The sequence below is a fragment of the Cannabis sativa genome, chromosome 7, assembly GCF_029168945.1.
Source record: "Cannabis sativa cultivar Pink pepper isolate KNU-18-1 chromosome 7, ASM2916894v1, whole genome shotgun sequence".
Classification (NCBI taxonomy): domain Eukaryota; kingdom Viridiplantae; phylum Streptophyta; class Magnoliopsida; order Rosales; family Cannabaceae; genus Cannabis; species Cannabis sativa.
Genome location: NC_083607.1, coordinates 57,230,836 through 57,247,055, shown reverse-complemented (window position 1 = coordinate 57,247,055; position 16,220 = coordinate 57,230,836).

Here is a 16,220-nt window from a genome sequence, read left to right as displayed (position 1 = left end):
AACTTATAACTCTTTCGGGTCGGCTCGGTCAAAGGAGTAGCAATTTTGGCAAAACCTTCTACAAATCTTCTATAGTACCCCGCCAATCCTAAGAAACTTCTAACTTCGATTCTTGTCTTAGGTCGTGGCCAATCTCGAACGACTTCAATCTTCACCGGATCTACCGTAATCCCATCCTTACTTACCACGTGTCCTAAGAAACTCACTTGGGACAACCGTAATTCACACTTCTTGAACTTTGCATAAAGCTTGTGTTCTCGAAGACGCTGCAATACCATACGGAGGTGTTGTTCATGAGCTTCTTCCGATTCAGAATAGACTAGAATGTCATCAATAAACACAATCACAAAGTTATCTAGAAAGTCCTTAAATACCCGATTCATTAAGTCCATAAATGCTGCTGGTGCATTAGTCAAGCCGAAGGACATCACTAACAACTCATAGTGCCCATATCGAGTACGAAAAGCAGTTTTGGGAATATCCTCTTCCCGAATCCTCAACTGGTGATAACCAGATCGAAGGTCAATTTTGGAGAAGATGGTCTTTCCCCTCAGAATCGATCAAACAAATCATCTATCCTTGGCAAAGGATATTTGTTCTTTATTGTCAACTTGTTCAATTCACGATAATCAATGCACATACGTAACGATCCATCCTTCTTCTTGACAAACAAAACCGGTGCACCCCAAGGAGAGGTACTCGGCCTCGTGAATCGTAGATCAAGTAGGTTACGTAATTGGACTTTCAATTCTTTCAATTCTACCGGTGCCATTCTATATGGAGCCTTAGAAACTGGCTCAGCCCCAGGTACTAATTCAATTTCGAAGTCAATCTCTCTTTTTGGTGGTAATCCTGGTAACTCTTCCGGGAATACATCTGGAAATTCACATACTACTCGAACCTTTTCCGACCCCTCAGGTGTATCTTTTGTGGTATCCAACACACTAGCCAGGTATCCCATACATCCTTCTCGTAATAATTCCTTGGTCCTAAGTGCCGATATCAAAGGAATCCGAGATCCCTGCACCTTTCCCATAAAAACAAATGGAATCTCACCCTCTGGTTCAAAAGTCACCATTTTTCTCTTACAATCTATAGTAGCATTGTACTTAGTCAACCAATCCATTCCCAGGATTGCATCAAAATCTTCTAAGTCTAATTCAATCGTATCCACTGACAATTCTCTCCCTTCTACTAACACTGGGAGAGACCTTACCCACCTCCTGGAGATTACCACTTCTCCAGTAGGTAACAAGGTACCAAATCCACTAGACATGATATCACATGGCCTACTCAATTTCTCAATGATTCTACTAGAAATATATGAATGTGTGGCACCAGAATCAATCAAAATAGTAAACATAATACCACCAATAGATATCTCACCTGTAACGGTCGAAGGGCCGGCTTCGGCATACGCTTGGGTCAAAGCAAACACCCTAGCAGAACCACAGACTTTCTTTCTTAGCCTAGGGCTTTTGTAGTGTGGACGGTTGTTCTTGAAATGACTCGCTACTCCACATTGGTAGCAAACTCTAGACCGCATTCACCCAAGTGATGTCTCTTGCATTTTGGGCATTCGGGGTAAGGCCGCCAAACCTCATTTCGCCTCGACGAAAGCCCCGGTTACCTTGAAACTTTCGTTTGGACCAACAACCAGTGGTCCATCTGGTTTCCTTTTTCGGTCATTGGGGCTAAAGCGTTTACTCACTCCAGTACTAGATGAGGTTTTCCACACGTCCTTCCTCTGAGTACTCTTTTTACGAATCATGCTTTCAGCCCCCTCAGCAGTGAGAGCTAAGTCCACAATCTGAGGATAAGTCTTCACGATCCCTGATTGTTTGGCTGCCATAATCACATCTCTAGCAATATACTCTTCAAGACCTCTGATAAACTTAGCTTTTCTTGCAGCATCACTGGCCACTTCATCAGAAGCAAACTTGGCTAGCCTGTCAAACTTGGTAGCATATTCAGTCACAGTCATGCTACCTTGAACTAATCGTGCGAACTCTTCAGCTTGAGCGGCACGAATGGATTCATTATAATATTTCTCATAAAACAGGTTCGAATGCATCCCAAGTCATAGTATTCAGATTATGACCTTGGGAAACAATCTCCCACCATATCCGGGCATCATCTCGTAACATATAAATAGCACATCGTACCCGATCATTATTTTCTACCCGCATGAAATCAAAGATAAAAGCAATCATAGTCATCCACTGTTCTGCTTTCAGTGGGTCTGGGCCACCCTCAAACACAGGTGGGTTTTGTTTCCTGAACCGCTCATAAATTGGTTCCATACGATCCCCCACATTCGGTGGCACTACCTGAGGTGCCAGTATAGGTGCAGGACGAGCCTGTTGCTCTCTCAGGTCTCGAATCCTGCTCCCCTTCGCCTAATCGTCTCTTGCATGGCAGCAAATAGTTGTTCCCAGTTTTGAGGGGGTGGAGGATGCTCTTCCCCACCACCTAACCCGAGCTCCAGCTCGCGATTTAAACGGCCAGATCGCCGTTGCATGATCCAATATCCTGCAACCCAAAACCTTCAACGATTTAGAATTCAAACAATATCAACATCAATATGCATATGCTATTCACACACTACTTCTTCTCATCATACACTATACTTGTCTAAACAGGTAAGGCAATAGCAAATAACATAAACACTTACTATACCATGAGTCGACTCCGTCCTCGCAAAGCAAATGTACATATTCGACCGCCTTCGGGACCTTTAAAACCATGGTCGCTTCCGATACCAAGTTGTAACGCCCTAATCTATAGGAACGCCACGTGTGAATTTATAAAACTAGTTTAATACTAATATAGTAATTAATTATTAAAAAGCGTGAGGATAATAAAAACTTGACTAAAATAAAATACTAAAAACGGACATTATAACGGCGGTAAAAGGAGTTCGAAATCCCGTTATAAAAGATTTATCCAAAAGATGATATACAACAACAAATTCAAAATACAATTCAAAATACAACAGACACAAGACACGGCCGATCTAAAACAACTCCTGTCAACTCAACACGCAAGCTGGTGGGGTCAATATGTACATTGCTGGAGAAGATCGCCATCTCATGGTTGTTCTAACTTTGCCTTGCCCTTACCTGCGCCACAAAGCACCCGTGAGTCACATAGACTCAGCAAGAAAAGTAATAAAGAAGGATACATTAAATAGCTAATTATACATTTCATTATCACAAAATGATTAAACTATAACATTCAACAAGAGGTAATATAATCAATCACATGCATAGAAACGGATATGCTCATATATTTGTATTGCCTAATCAAGCAAGCCCGTGTCATAATGCAATATCATATATAATATCATTGCATCACCTAATCAGGTGAGCCCGTGCCACAACTTGACGCTAATATATCGCATCGCCTAATCAGACGATCTCGTACCTACGCTCGGTACTCATCATATGCCACTGACGCCCGTACCTTTGCCTGGTACGTCGCCAAATGTATTGCATCACCTAATCAGGTGAGCCCATATATCGTGTCCATATTATCATTACATTATCATTGCCTAATCAGACAATCGGTAATTTCAGAACATGTCATGCCATGTGGTACATTATACTTTTCTTACCTCAAGTTTCGGATCAGGTATGTTGGCCGACCTGCTTGGAGAACGATCGATAATCTCGGGCCCTATGTCATAACAATAGTAAATCAATAAGTGTTTATCCCAAAACACCACTTAACACTCGCGTAAGACAATCTAGGATTTTCTACCAAACTCTGTGGTATAATACACTAAAATAAAACTTATATTTTGGCTCTAAAATATACACCATATTGTAGAGCTCGTCGCAAGCTTCGAAACGGTATATAGAACGTCCAAAATAGACACCCGAGTGAAAAGTTATGATAAAAATACGATTTCTGATCTCTTATGAATTTCTAAAAACTATGAAACACGAAAATCTCAATTTTCGCACTCACCGAAACACTACCAAAACTTATCCAAATCACTCCAAACTTCACAGGGCACATATATACCATGAATACTATCATTCTTATGTAACAGAAGTTAAAATCGAGCCCTTAAATGGAAAACGCCATTAACGCTCGGACTAAGCTTTAAAAAGTTCCAAACTCGATTTCTAACCCAAAACTACTTCAATTTCAACAAGAAAACATCGGAACTAGTCCCATGACTACCCGAGAACAATCCTATAAGGTCAGAACCTTCATAACTATTCTAATTCACAAAACCCCTGTACGAAACCAATTGTTATTAAACTTAAAACGAAATTAAACCTTACCTTAAGCTTCTCCGCTCTGAGAATTCGCTATCCTGCTACTACCGGAGCTTAGATCGCTATGTTTTGGATTGAAAATCAAAGAAAATGGATATAAAAGGAGAAAATTTGGTTGAAGGGGAGAAACGAGGGTTCGTCTCTCTGTTCTCTGATAAGTTATATATATAACTTAATAATATATATATATACGTATTCAAATTTTCTTTTTATTAATAATAATAATAATAATAATAATATATAATAATATAATATTAATAAAAATTTTATTATTAATAATTATTTTATTATTTCTTAGTTACTAAGAAACTTTTACTTCTAGAGCGCTACATTAAATTCTACATACTCCTAATTATCCCAATACCTATATTATCAACTTATCAAAATATTCTCATTAATTCTATCAATTAAGCCTGTTATGACATTTCTAGCCCCCGATCGAGTCTCCAAGGTTGTCAAACCTGAAAATATTTTTATTCCACATATAGTTCATATTACATTCACGCATACTATATAAATCTCCGTAATTTAAAAATCACGCTTATTTATCCACTTATAGCAAATTTAAAATTTTATGTTGAACTAAATTAGTTGGATTATCATCCCACTCATTACCTGGTTAACTCATAATATAAATATAAACCCTAATTATTAATTATTAAGCTTATTGGGATATTACAATGTGAATATTTACACATTTTATACTTTATAGACCTTATTTTCATGAAAATAGGTGTGATGATTATTATTTCAAAGATTTCGAAGATTTTATTAAATTGTAGATGTGATATGCATGTTATATATAAATTTTCATATTTTTAAATTTTTATACCCGGCAATAGTAGAAATAGGTCGGATGGTAATTTTAGTCACATGAATACAAATTTGTATCAAGTATTTTATGGGAAAATATTATTGGACATCTTAAAATATCAAGGTTTAACGAAATAACATAATTGGACCATTTTACCCCTAGGGTTACCAGATGACTTAGCGGAAAAGTAAGGGCATTTTATTCTTTTTGCCCTAAGTGATTAGTCACTCTTTTTGGAAGGGTTTATGTGGATGTGGCTCATCCTTTTGAGGATGACCAGCTGCTTAAGAAGAAAACAAAAAGGAAAAGCAAAAGTAAAAGAAAACCAAAACCAAAAAACAAAAGTAAAAGAAAACCAAAACCAAAAAACAAAAGTTAAAAGAAGAAAGAAAAAGTCAAGTTCTCTTCTCCCTCTACTTTGTGGCTTCCGAAACCAGAGGAAACCCCGATGTTTTCCTCCATTTTCAAGCCTCTTCATAGTTGGAATTAATAAAGGAGTTCAACTCCTAGCTCCTCCAAACTTCTAAGGTAAGACCTAGTACTTAAATTGTTAATATTTTCTAGGTTTTGATTGGTTTTCAGTAGTTGTTTTTAGTAGGACCTATTGAAGAAGTTTATGGAGGTTATAAAAAAGCTTCTTAAGGTTATTTAGGACTGCTTAGAAGTGGTTTGAAGTATTTTGGGTGGTTATATCAAAAGTTGTGCAAGTTTGAGTTCAAAGAATTCAAACTTGACTTGGTTGTGATAACTTGAATTCTGTTGCGAATTGGGTTAAGATTTCTTCACGAAAAATGTTAATTATGATGCTTATAAATTCTTTGAAAAGTTTGGTAAGGTTTGGCTCAGGATTGGAAGCCAGCTAATCCTGAGAAGTTTTGGCTTCGATAGTTGTTTCAAACCTCGTCGAATTTCAAATTACTTCAATCTGTACCAAATCTTCTAAGTCGAAGAAGTCTTAAAATTCCTTATTCGTCAAATCTATAACTATCACTATATAGTTAATCAATTCAAAGTAAACTACAAGGACAATAATACTTATACCGAGTAGGAATATTCACTTCCCAATTCGTTAACTTATAATAATCAAATTAAAGATCAACATTAAGAAAGATGGTCTTTCCTTGAAATTGATCAATTAGATCACCTATCCTTAATAAAGGATTGTAAAGACCGCATATGATTGATACCTTGAATTATTAAATAATTAGGGTTTATGTATGAGATTAAATTAATAATTATGAAATGCATATTTTGGAAATATATTTAATATCATATATGTTATTATGCTATTTTATGTAAATTACTCAATTTTTGTATTTGTGTTCGAAAGCTGTGGACAGCGACGTTGGGCCTTTAGAGAGTCGCGTTTATATGTTTAAAATATTATCGGGGTATCATAGTTAGAGGTTAGAGGTGTTAGAATTTTCGGGGATTAGTAAGTGACTAAATTGCCCTTGGAAAGTTTTAAATAATTTATTTATTTAGGGCAAAAGGGTCTTTTGTTGAAATACCCTCTCCCTTTTCATTTGTCTTTTGTGGGGTTATATGCTGAATATGGGGGATTTATTTTAGTGATATTAATAATTTTAATAGATATTAGAGAGAGAGAGAGAGAGAGAGAGAGAGAGAGAGAGAGAGAGAGAGAGAGAGAGAGAGAGAGAGAGAGAGAGAGAGAGAGAGAGAGAGAGAGAGAGAGAGTTGTAGAAAAACCTAGAAAAAGAAAACACGTTTCTTTATTCTTTTTCTTCCTCTTTCGAATCACTCTACAACCAGCCAAGATTTTTGTTATTCTCAACTAAAATCAAGGGATTCTTAGTAGGGTTTGAAGCTGAAACCAAGGTATGTGGTTTTGATCTTATTCTCTCTAAGTTTTCTCAATTCAAGTTTGATTTTCATGTGTGAATTTGGGAAATTGGTGGTTGTTTGCTTTAGAATTGTTTGGGATAGTTTTCTGGTGTTAAATAGAGATTGTTGTTATTATTTTAAGCTAAGAAAGGTGGGTATTTTAATGCTTGCGTCAAAATAGAGTTTATGAGCTCAAGTTGGAGCTCTAATGGTGGTTTTGTTTCATGAGCGGTTTGTTGAGTTTTCTGGCTTGAAACTGGTTTATTATAGTGCTTACAGGTGTTCTGGAAGTTATAGGAAAGTTTGGGCTTGAATTGATTTAAGGGGATCGAATTTTTGTTCCCAGCTCAAAACCGGTCGACCGGTTCTGGGAAGCCTCTAGCAACCGGTCGACCGGTTGGTACCCAGGAACTGGGGTTCCGGTTGGGAACCGGTCTGCCGGTAGGGGCTTTTTCCCGAGCCCTAGTTTTTCCCGTTTTTACGTAATTTAGGGTATTGGCATCCTATTTATCGATAGGGTTAATCTTAGTTTCAATTTTTAAATCCTCGATAAGTGTTTTAGCGTGTCTGTCATCAAATTCTGAACATTATTGTTTAGGGCCCTGTAAAGCGTCGAGCTGCGTTTCCACTCAGGCTGACCGGCACACTTAGCACGGAACGAGGTAAGATAGCATAAGAATATATATATATATATATATGAATATATGCTTGTTTTAGATGTTTGCACTACTAGCACTAGTATGAATGTGATTTATAGAGTGTTAGTATAGTGTTGTTTATAAATGTAGTTACGGTGTTACCAACACGAGTACCAGGGGTACGTCGTGCATGTGGTACAACACTTAGTAGCTTTTGGGAGTACAGGTATGGCCCTACCAACACGAGTACAAGGTTGATACTTTAGTGCATTTGGTACAGTGGTCGTACTTCCTTAAGAACGTTCTTATCCATTTGGTGAGCTTAATTATTGAGCTCAGGGCGGCTTAATCATAAAGCCGGCATCGCATTATGTTTATATATATATATATATATCTTGCATATATTACTGAGTCTGTTGACTCATCAGTTTGCTACCTTGTGTAGGTAAAGGAAAAGCAAAGCTGGAGGAACAGTGAGATAGAGCTCGGCAGTGATTGTACATATCGCGGCAGTGCAACCTGGAGGGTTTCGGCCTTTTACTATTTTGGAGTCTGTATTTTGATGTTGCATGCTAGCGAGTTTAAAAAAAATATTATATATACATATTAGTAAAATGCTTTTAAATTATATTTTGATACTCAGGATCCCGATCCATATAGTTATAAAGCTATAATATATCAAAGTTATCTTTTGAGTCTAGTAAATTTAAAATGCGGGCGTTACAAGGATGCTTCCCTTAATAGACCATTTATTCACCCTTTGATTAAGCAATACCATTCTCACTGATCTGTCCTTTCTTTTAACAAATAATCTGACGTACCCCAAAATAACTACACGATCTGGTGTACCGTAAGTCAAGCATTTCTACAACTGAATTCTCAGTTCATTTAATTTTTATCGATACTGTTCAATACATGTCTTAGGAACTAACTCTGTCCCCAACATAACTTCAATCTTAAATCACTTTTTTGCTTCATTAGTAACTCCGGTAATTAAGACCACTTAGCCATGAATAAAACAACAAACAACATATTAAAGTTTAGGAATTATTAATCAATGGTTGATAGTACGGTTCACTGATGCCCCTTATTTGGTGTAAGTAATGTCGATTCAGATTATTGATGTAGTATGATATCTAAGTGAGAGTGTTGTATATAATAGATACTATATATGAAAAGGACCGATATGTAATTAAGATGTCTTTATCAAACATAATGTTTACTATAAAGACCTAATTTACATCATAATGATGATCAATGGTAGATCGGCCTAAATCCTAAGTAATCATGAACTCTTATTCATGTTATTAGTTTCTTTGATTCACTCGTTAAAGTTTCTCAAAGAAGATGATTCTTACAACTTCTATTTTGAGAATCTTATAATGTGAATAGCTGGGAACATGATCTACAATTATGGAATTCTAACTTTCTTAACGAATCAAATGTTGGTTCTATTTAAGTGTTAATTATGGAATTAAAAAGTTATGCACAAATTTAAATTGGATCTAAATATACTTTCACTAGTGAATTAACGATACTAAAGGATAAAGAATTAATTAGAAAGGTAAAACAGTAATTTAAATTAAACTAATTACGAACCGACACAAGGAGGGCTAATCACTGGAATTAGTTATATCAATGGACGATGTAGTAAAACTCAGTAAATATAATTCTACAATTACTAAGAGTTCAATTCCATATTTATAGTGGAGTAATCATGGAATTAATAAACAAGATTGTAATGTCCTAATGCTAAGGCAGGCTACAGTGCTTTTCAATTACGGTGCTATCTTTCCTAATCAAAAAATTTTCTCGAAAAACGTGTCAAATTAAAACTTTTATATTAAATATTAAACTTTATAATTTACATACCAATTTACAAACACCGGGATCCCATTTTTAAACTTTTATCCAAAATATACAAAATACATAACCAGGTCGCCCAGCGACTACAAAATAATAACCATAGATGTCCCGAGACTAAACACTCCAGGTCGCGCCGCCACGACATGTACAACCTCATCCCAGCCCAGGCTCACTCCTGTTCAGCTTTCGCCTTTCCTTTACCTACACATGGAAGCAAAACTGTGAGTCGACAGACTTAGTAAGAAAAGCATATAACATATCATATAATACCGACTTGTATCTAGGCACCCATACACCTATTTACAAGGCTTAACAGATGAGTAAGAACGTTCCACACTAGGGTACAGCCACTATACCACATACACTACGTACCTCACTGTACATGTGTTGGTAGGATTTGTCTCGTACCCCGAGTACCACTGAGTGATATACCACAGACACCCTGTACTTTCCCGTACTTGTGTCGGTATCACTTTAATGTACTCATTAACAATACACACTATACCAATCCACTCTGTACCATATAAGCATGCATGTATATACACACAGATATTGATATCACACATTATATACAGCTCTTACCTTCTTTCCAGATTCAAGTGTGCTGGTCGACCTGAACGGAAAGTCTCGTGTTGGATGGATGCCCTAATCACATAACGAAATCGGGTAAATCACATGCTCGAAACCCTAATCCAGGAAACTCGAACCTATAACTCTAGGCTCTGTAACATTCACCAGAGATTACACTAACTCGGGAAATAGGGAAACACTCAACTAAGGTACTGAAATGATCGAGAATTGAGAAAACGAGTTGCTCGGGGAATCTGCCAAAATCGGCTAACTGGTTTTACAGGCCCTGGCAAACCGGTTAGCCGGTTTGCACTAGGTTTTCCCCAATAATTCATTTCTTGCTCAAAACTCATCCAAATGCCACCAAACTTTCCAGAGTACCTAAACAATGTATACACAACATAATCCAACCAAAAAATCCCAGAAAAAGCCATTGAATTCAAATATGCCATTAAAGACCCAAGTTTAGGTTTCTAAGCTTAAACTTGCACAAATCCATTCCCATACACCAAAACTAGCTGCTAGAAGCTAAATCTAACTCAAATAAACCCTACAATTCGAACTACACAAAAACTAAACCCTAACAGCCCCTAATTTTCAAAATCATATACTCAACCAAACCTTAAAATTCAAGAACTAAGAAATAGTGATGCTAGGGCTTACCTTGGCTTGATTCTCTCTGAATTTATTGCTGAAAACACCAAGAATCAGCAACGATTTCCCCTTGTTCTAGGCTGGTTCAAAGAGAGAGGGAAGGGAAGAGAGTGTTTTCTATTTTTTTTTTATCTTTTCCTTTGATTTTCTCTAATTGAATAAAAGTTAGGAAAATTAATTCCTTGCTGAAATTAGAATGGCCATGTGTCACTCTCCTAGGCAGCCATTAAACCTCCTCTTTGACAATTTACTAAAATGCCTCTAAACTTATAACTTAGGTATTTCAAGACTAGGGGTAAAATGGTCAAATTCCATAACCCTGCTCAACCCCGGTATTTTATTTTCTTCAATACACATCCCACTAAAATATAAGGTTCTAGACTTACCCATGTGATTAAACTAGTCATCCATCGTATTTTCCGCTGTCATCGAGCAAAAATTACAAAAATTGCATAATTCACATATAAGTCAAATAATACTCCTAGAGGTTAATAAAATCTCAAAAATTAAGAAATTATGACTCTAATGCCTATTTCTAACAATGGGACCCACAATAATTAAATTCATAAATAATTATAAAAATATCAGATTTTAGTGCTAATTGCATTTACTAATCTAAATTACTAAAGCGGTCATTACAAGGATTGTTTGGTTGATGAGATTCAATAAATAATCTAGTTTATTATAGTTTATAATTATAGGTCCATGGTCCCTGAATCGCCACCTTGAAATACTATCAAGGGGAGGAACAAAAGTTGTATATGGAAGTTCGAAAAATCTATTTTGATTTGTTAAAATAGTAATTATTTATTTTGTAATAAATAATTTATTTTTCAAATATAAAATTAAATAAATTGGTTAGACAAAAAATATCAAGACAAAAGACACAACCCTTGTCTTAACTAAGACAGATGAAAGTGCCACCTACACTGCCTATGGCCCATTTCAACTCAGGGTCGGCCCTGTTTCCAGACACTATAGGCGCCCCTAATGTGAGGTGTCCCCACTAGATTTTTTTTGGTTTAATTAATTAATTAATTAATTCAAAAGATAAATATTGATTTAAATTTGAATTTGAAAAGTAGTTGAGATATTCCCTCAATTGAATATAGAAAATAAATATCTATAATAGAATTTTGTTATATTATTTATTTAAATAATTAATATAATTTAATAAATAATTTAAATTTAAATAATTAATTAAATAAAATATTTATTAGATTTAGTTAAATATACCATATAACAAAATTTTGAAGAAAAAGAAAGAATTTTAACGTATCTTTTTGGAAAGCTTAAAAAAGATTAACTTGATTTAATCTTTTCTCTCAAAAAAATATTATAGAATTGTTCTTACTCATGTAGAATACAAGAACTTCATATACACTTTGTATTTTACTAGTCCACACTAATCTTTGTATATGGTGGAAGATCTTGAAGATCAAGGTATGAGTTTTTAAATCACCGTCCTGAGGATACAATATACGAAAAAGACTCAATGATACATTGATAGGCTTCGAGAGGTAAACAATCTTTTCATTTTTATTACTTTCAGATTTAATATATATACATATGTTAATCTTAGGCATATGATACAATAATAATCAGAAATATTTATTCTGATTTGTACCTAATTTAGTACCATAAAACGAATATTTACGACTGTCAAAGACCCTTTAGGATTTCCCGATGTAGAGGAAGATCCCAACAACATACCACCTAAGAAAAAAGCAGGCAAGGATTGTCATTTGATACCAGGGACAGGCAAGATCCCCATAGAAGACTGAATATATATATGACTCCCAAAAATCATATCTTGCTGCGATGAAAAAGAAACACTCTCATTCTCAATCATGTGATCAAAATTCTCGTGCAAAGTCACATCTCCATTATCTAACATAGACCCACCATCACATGCCAAATTAGTATTACCAATACCATGCACATTAACTTTCCAGTCGTGTGCCACATTAATATATAGTATCAGAGAGATGTTCATATTTAAGCGCCACCAACATCTTCTCTTCTCCTTCAATAATACCAACACGCAGAGCCCTTGGGAGAGATTTAGAAACATCAACGGTTATATGAACACAAAGAAACTGACCAAACTTATCCCCAAAAAAAAGTGAGGATCAACCTCTACAACAGACCCAATCAATCTACCAACCTCCCTACCAATGTCCACATCAAGACATCCTAATGGAAAATAATGTTGTTGGATTCAAAAAGATACCATATTAAAATTCAAAAAAGAATAATTACCAATACCAATTGGTTCAGCCAAGAGTAGTAAAGTATGTTCAAGAATCTAAGGACCCCCATTAAGAACTTAACATTGATTATCATCAAGTTTGAACCTAAAAAAAATCGTATTGGATTTACATATTTCTTATAGCCAAAACTATAGAATCATGGGGATCAATCAGGCTGAAATAACGTAGCCCACTAACAATTTTGAGACTCTCTCAATCCCTTTGGAGATTGATAGACAAATCTAAATCTCCTTGAATGGTATCCTCACTTTCATCAACATCCAAGGTATATTGTAACGCAGTTAACTTTTCACTGTCTAGGACAAAAAATGAGAAACAAAACACAATGAACACTTCAAACCCAACACCACCAGAAACAGAGACTCAGAGAGAGAGAGGTCAAACTTAGGAGAGCGAAAATTTATAATATTTTTCTTTGTAGGAGAGGTCAATGATTGGTTACTATAGATGAATTTGTATTTTTATGTTAAGATGAATTAGTAATTAAAAAAGATATATATATAATAATAATAAGAAAAATTTTATTTACACCTCAAAAATTTATAAACACACCTTATTTTAATAATTTTTATTTTATATAAAATTTATATCTTTAATTGTACTAAGTTTTTTTAACGTTTTTCTTCTAATTCATATTCTTAAAAAATATACCTATCAAATAAAAATAAATTAAATTTTAAATATTATGACAAAAAAATTAAAATAAAAAATTATACAAAATTTTTTTAGAAAAAAGTAAAATATATATACATAAGTTAGAAAAAATTATGAAAATGAAATCAAAATTAGTATTGAAATTAACATAAAATAATGTGAAGAAAATTTTTTAAGAAAAATATTAAGAGTAATTTATAAAAATTATTCAAGTTTATATTTTTTTAATAATAGGGTGTATTTATCATTTTATGGGGTGCAAATATAACTCCCCTAATAATAAATTGTCCATAACAAATTAACTTTCCCGAATTTCATCTCTTTCTCTCTAGCCGCTAACCACAAGTTCCTTTTTTGATGTTCTGACCAGGGCTCCTTGGGCTTTGCGTGGCTCTGGTCGGGCATGAGTGTTTGTGTTTGTGCGAACAGGAGCCTCTTGATCCTTTCTTGGGTTGTCATGGCATTGTTCTCTTCTTTTTTTTTTTTTTTTTTGTTTCAACGGTTTGTGGGCTCTCTTTGACGGTTTGTGTAAATCTATCGAAGATTTGACGGTCATTCTAAAGGTTATTTGCTTCCAATCAGGGGTGGGATTGTCGAATCCAGGGTGGTGGTGTGGATTCCTAGAAGGTCAGCGATGGTGTAGCTCTCTTTGGATTCGAACTGGGCTCTTGTATTGGGTCTTCTTGGGTTGGGGACCTTGGGGTTGTGTTGTGGGTGTTCACAAAGAAATGGTCCATCAATATGGTAGTGTTTCAAGATTGAAGAAGGTGACCAGTGTTTGGGATTTGGGCCATGGCTATCTGTGATTTTTAATTTTATTGTGTTGTTTGTTTTTTTATGTTTTCAAACAGATATAATAAAATATAACTTCATAAAAAGCTAGTGATAAAAAATACTATTTGGAAGCATAGCAAGTTGTATCCTCTATTGTCGTTAAAGATATTGAATTTTGAGTTCTGACAATCGTGAGACGTTAGTTCGGTCGGTGCTCAAAGCTAATTGACTTCCCCCTCTACTGGTATTGGTCTGCTAAATTGTGATGCTTCCATTGGTTCCAATTCAGTGGGCTGTGATTCGAGTGTGGTTGCCCATGATTTTCAAGGGGTTGTCATTGCTGCTCAAACTAAGTACAAGTCAGGGCTCTTCTCTATTTAAATGGGTGAGGTTTTGGCAGTGCAAATGGCCATTGAACTTGATGGTTTTCCACAGTTGCCTTCTTTATTTGTTACCTCTAACTATGTTGTCGTGTTGAATGCCTTCGGGTTGGGAGAAGAGTTGCACACTAATTGGTAGGTGCTGATTAAGTCCATTAGGGCTCGTTTAGTACGCCGTATTGTAATGTATTGTATTGTGTTGGATTGTATTGTATTAGTATTATTTAATACAATACAATGTTTGGTATTGACTTTTATTAATTGATTGTGTAAAGTTATAATATATTTTTAATACACTCGATACCAACACCAACTACGGGTCCGGGTCCAGGCCCGGGTCCCAGATTCGGATCCAGGCCCGGGTCCCAGATCCCGGGTCCGGGTCCCGGGTCTCAGTCCGGGTCCCGAGTCCCAGGTACGGGTCTGGAGTCCGGGTCCGGGTCCCGAGTCTAGGTCTAGGTTCGGGCCCGAGTCCGGGTCAGGGGTCCGGTCCAGTGTCCAGCATCTGGGTCCGAGGTCGGGGTCCGAGTCTGGGTCCATGTCCGGATCCGGGTCTGGGGTTGGGGTCCGGGGTCCGGGTCGAGGTCTGGGGTCCAAGGTCCGAGGTCCGAGTCCCAAGTCGAGGTTTGGGTCCGGGGTCTGAGGTTCGGGTCCAGGGTCGAGGTCCGGGTCCCAAGTCCGGCGTCGGGGTCCAGGTCCGAGTCTGGGATCGGGGTCCGGGCTTCAGGCCCAGGTTCGGGTTCGAGTCCGAGTCCGGGTACGGGGTCTGAGGTCAATCTAAGTTCGGGTCCAGGGTCTGGGTTCGGGTCGGGGTCAGGGTCTGGGGTCCGGGCCCGGGTCCGAGTCCGAGTCCGGGGTCCGAATTCAAGTCGAAGATTAGTGTTAACCCCAAATCCTTTGTAAATATTATAATGCAAGCTAATACGAACTATTTATTAGGTATTAAATAATACAACATACATTGTATTAAAAAATTTGATTGTAATAATTAATACAATATATTGCTTAATCCAAACATAGTGTTATTTATTATTTAATACAATACGACCCTTATACAGCGTACCAAACGAGCTCTTAGAGAGTTGTATAATAATTTTCCAACTCTTTGAGATTGTTTCATTCTTTCCTTTCCGTGCAACTAATAAAGTAGCTCATAAGTTAGCTAGTTTTGCTTTTTGCTTGTTGAGTTGTAGTGGCACCTAGCACTCTTTATAGGTGGCACTATATAAATGGTTAGCGATTATTCCATAATAGTTATTAAATTAAATTATATGAAATCTGATACTTAATTATACGAATAGTAATATGACACATCTAAATGGTGCTAAGCACCACCACTTGTGCCTTTTAACATTTCTCAATTTTTAAGCAAAGTTGCACGCTATTAGTCCGTTTTGTTGAATAAAATTTCTCTTCAAAAAAAAAATTAGTGATAAAGAAAAAAAACTAATAATCATTATGAC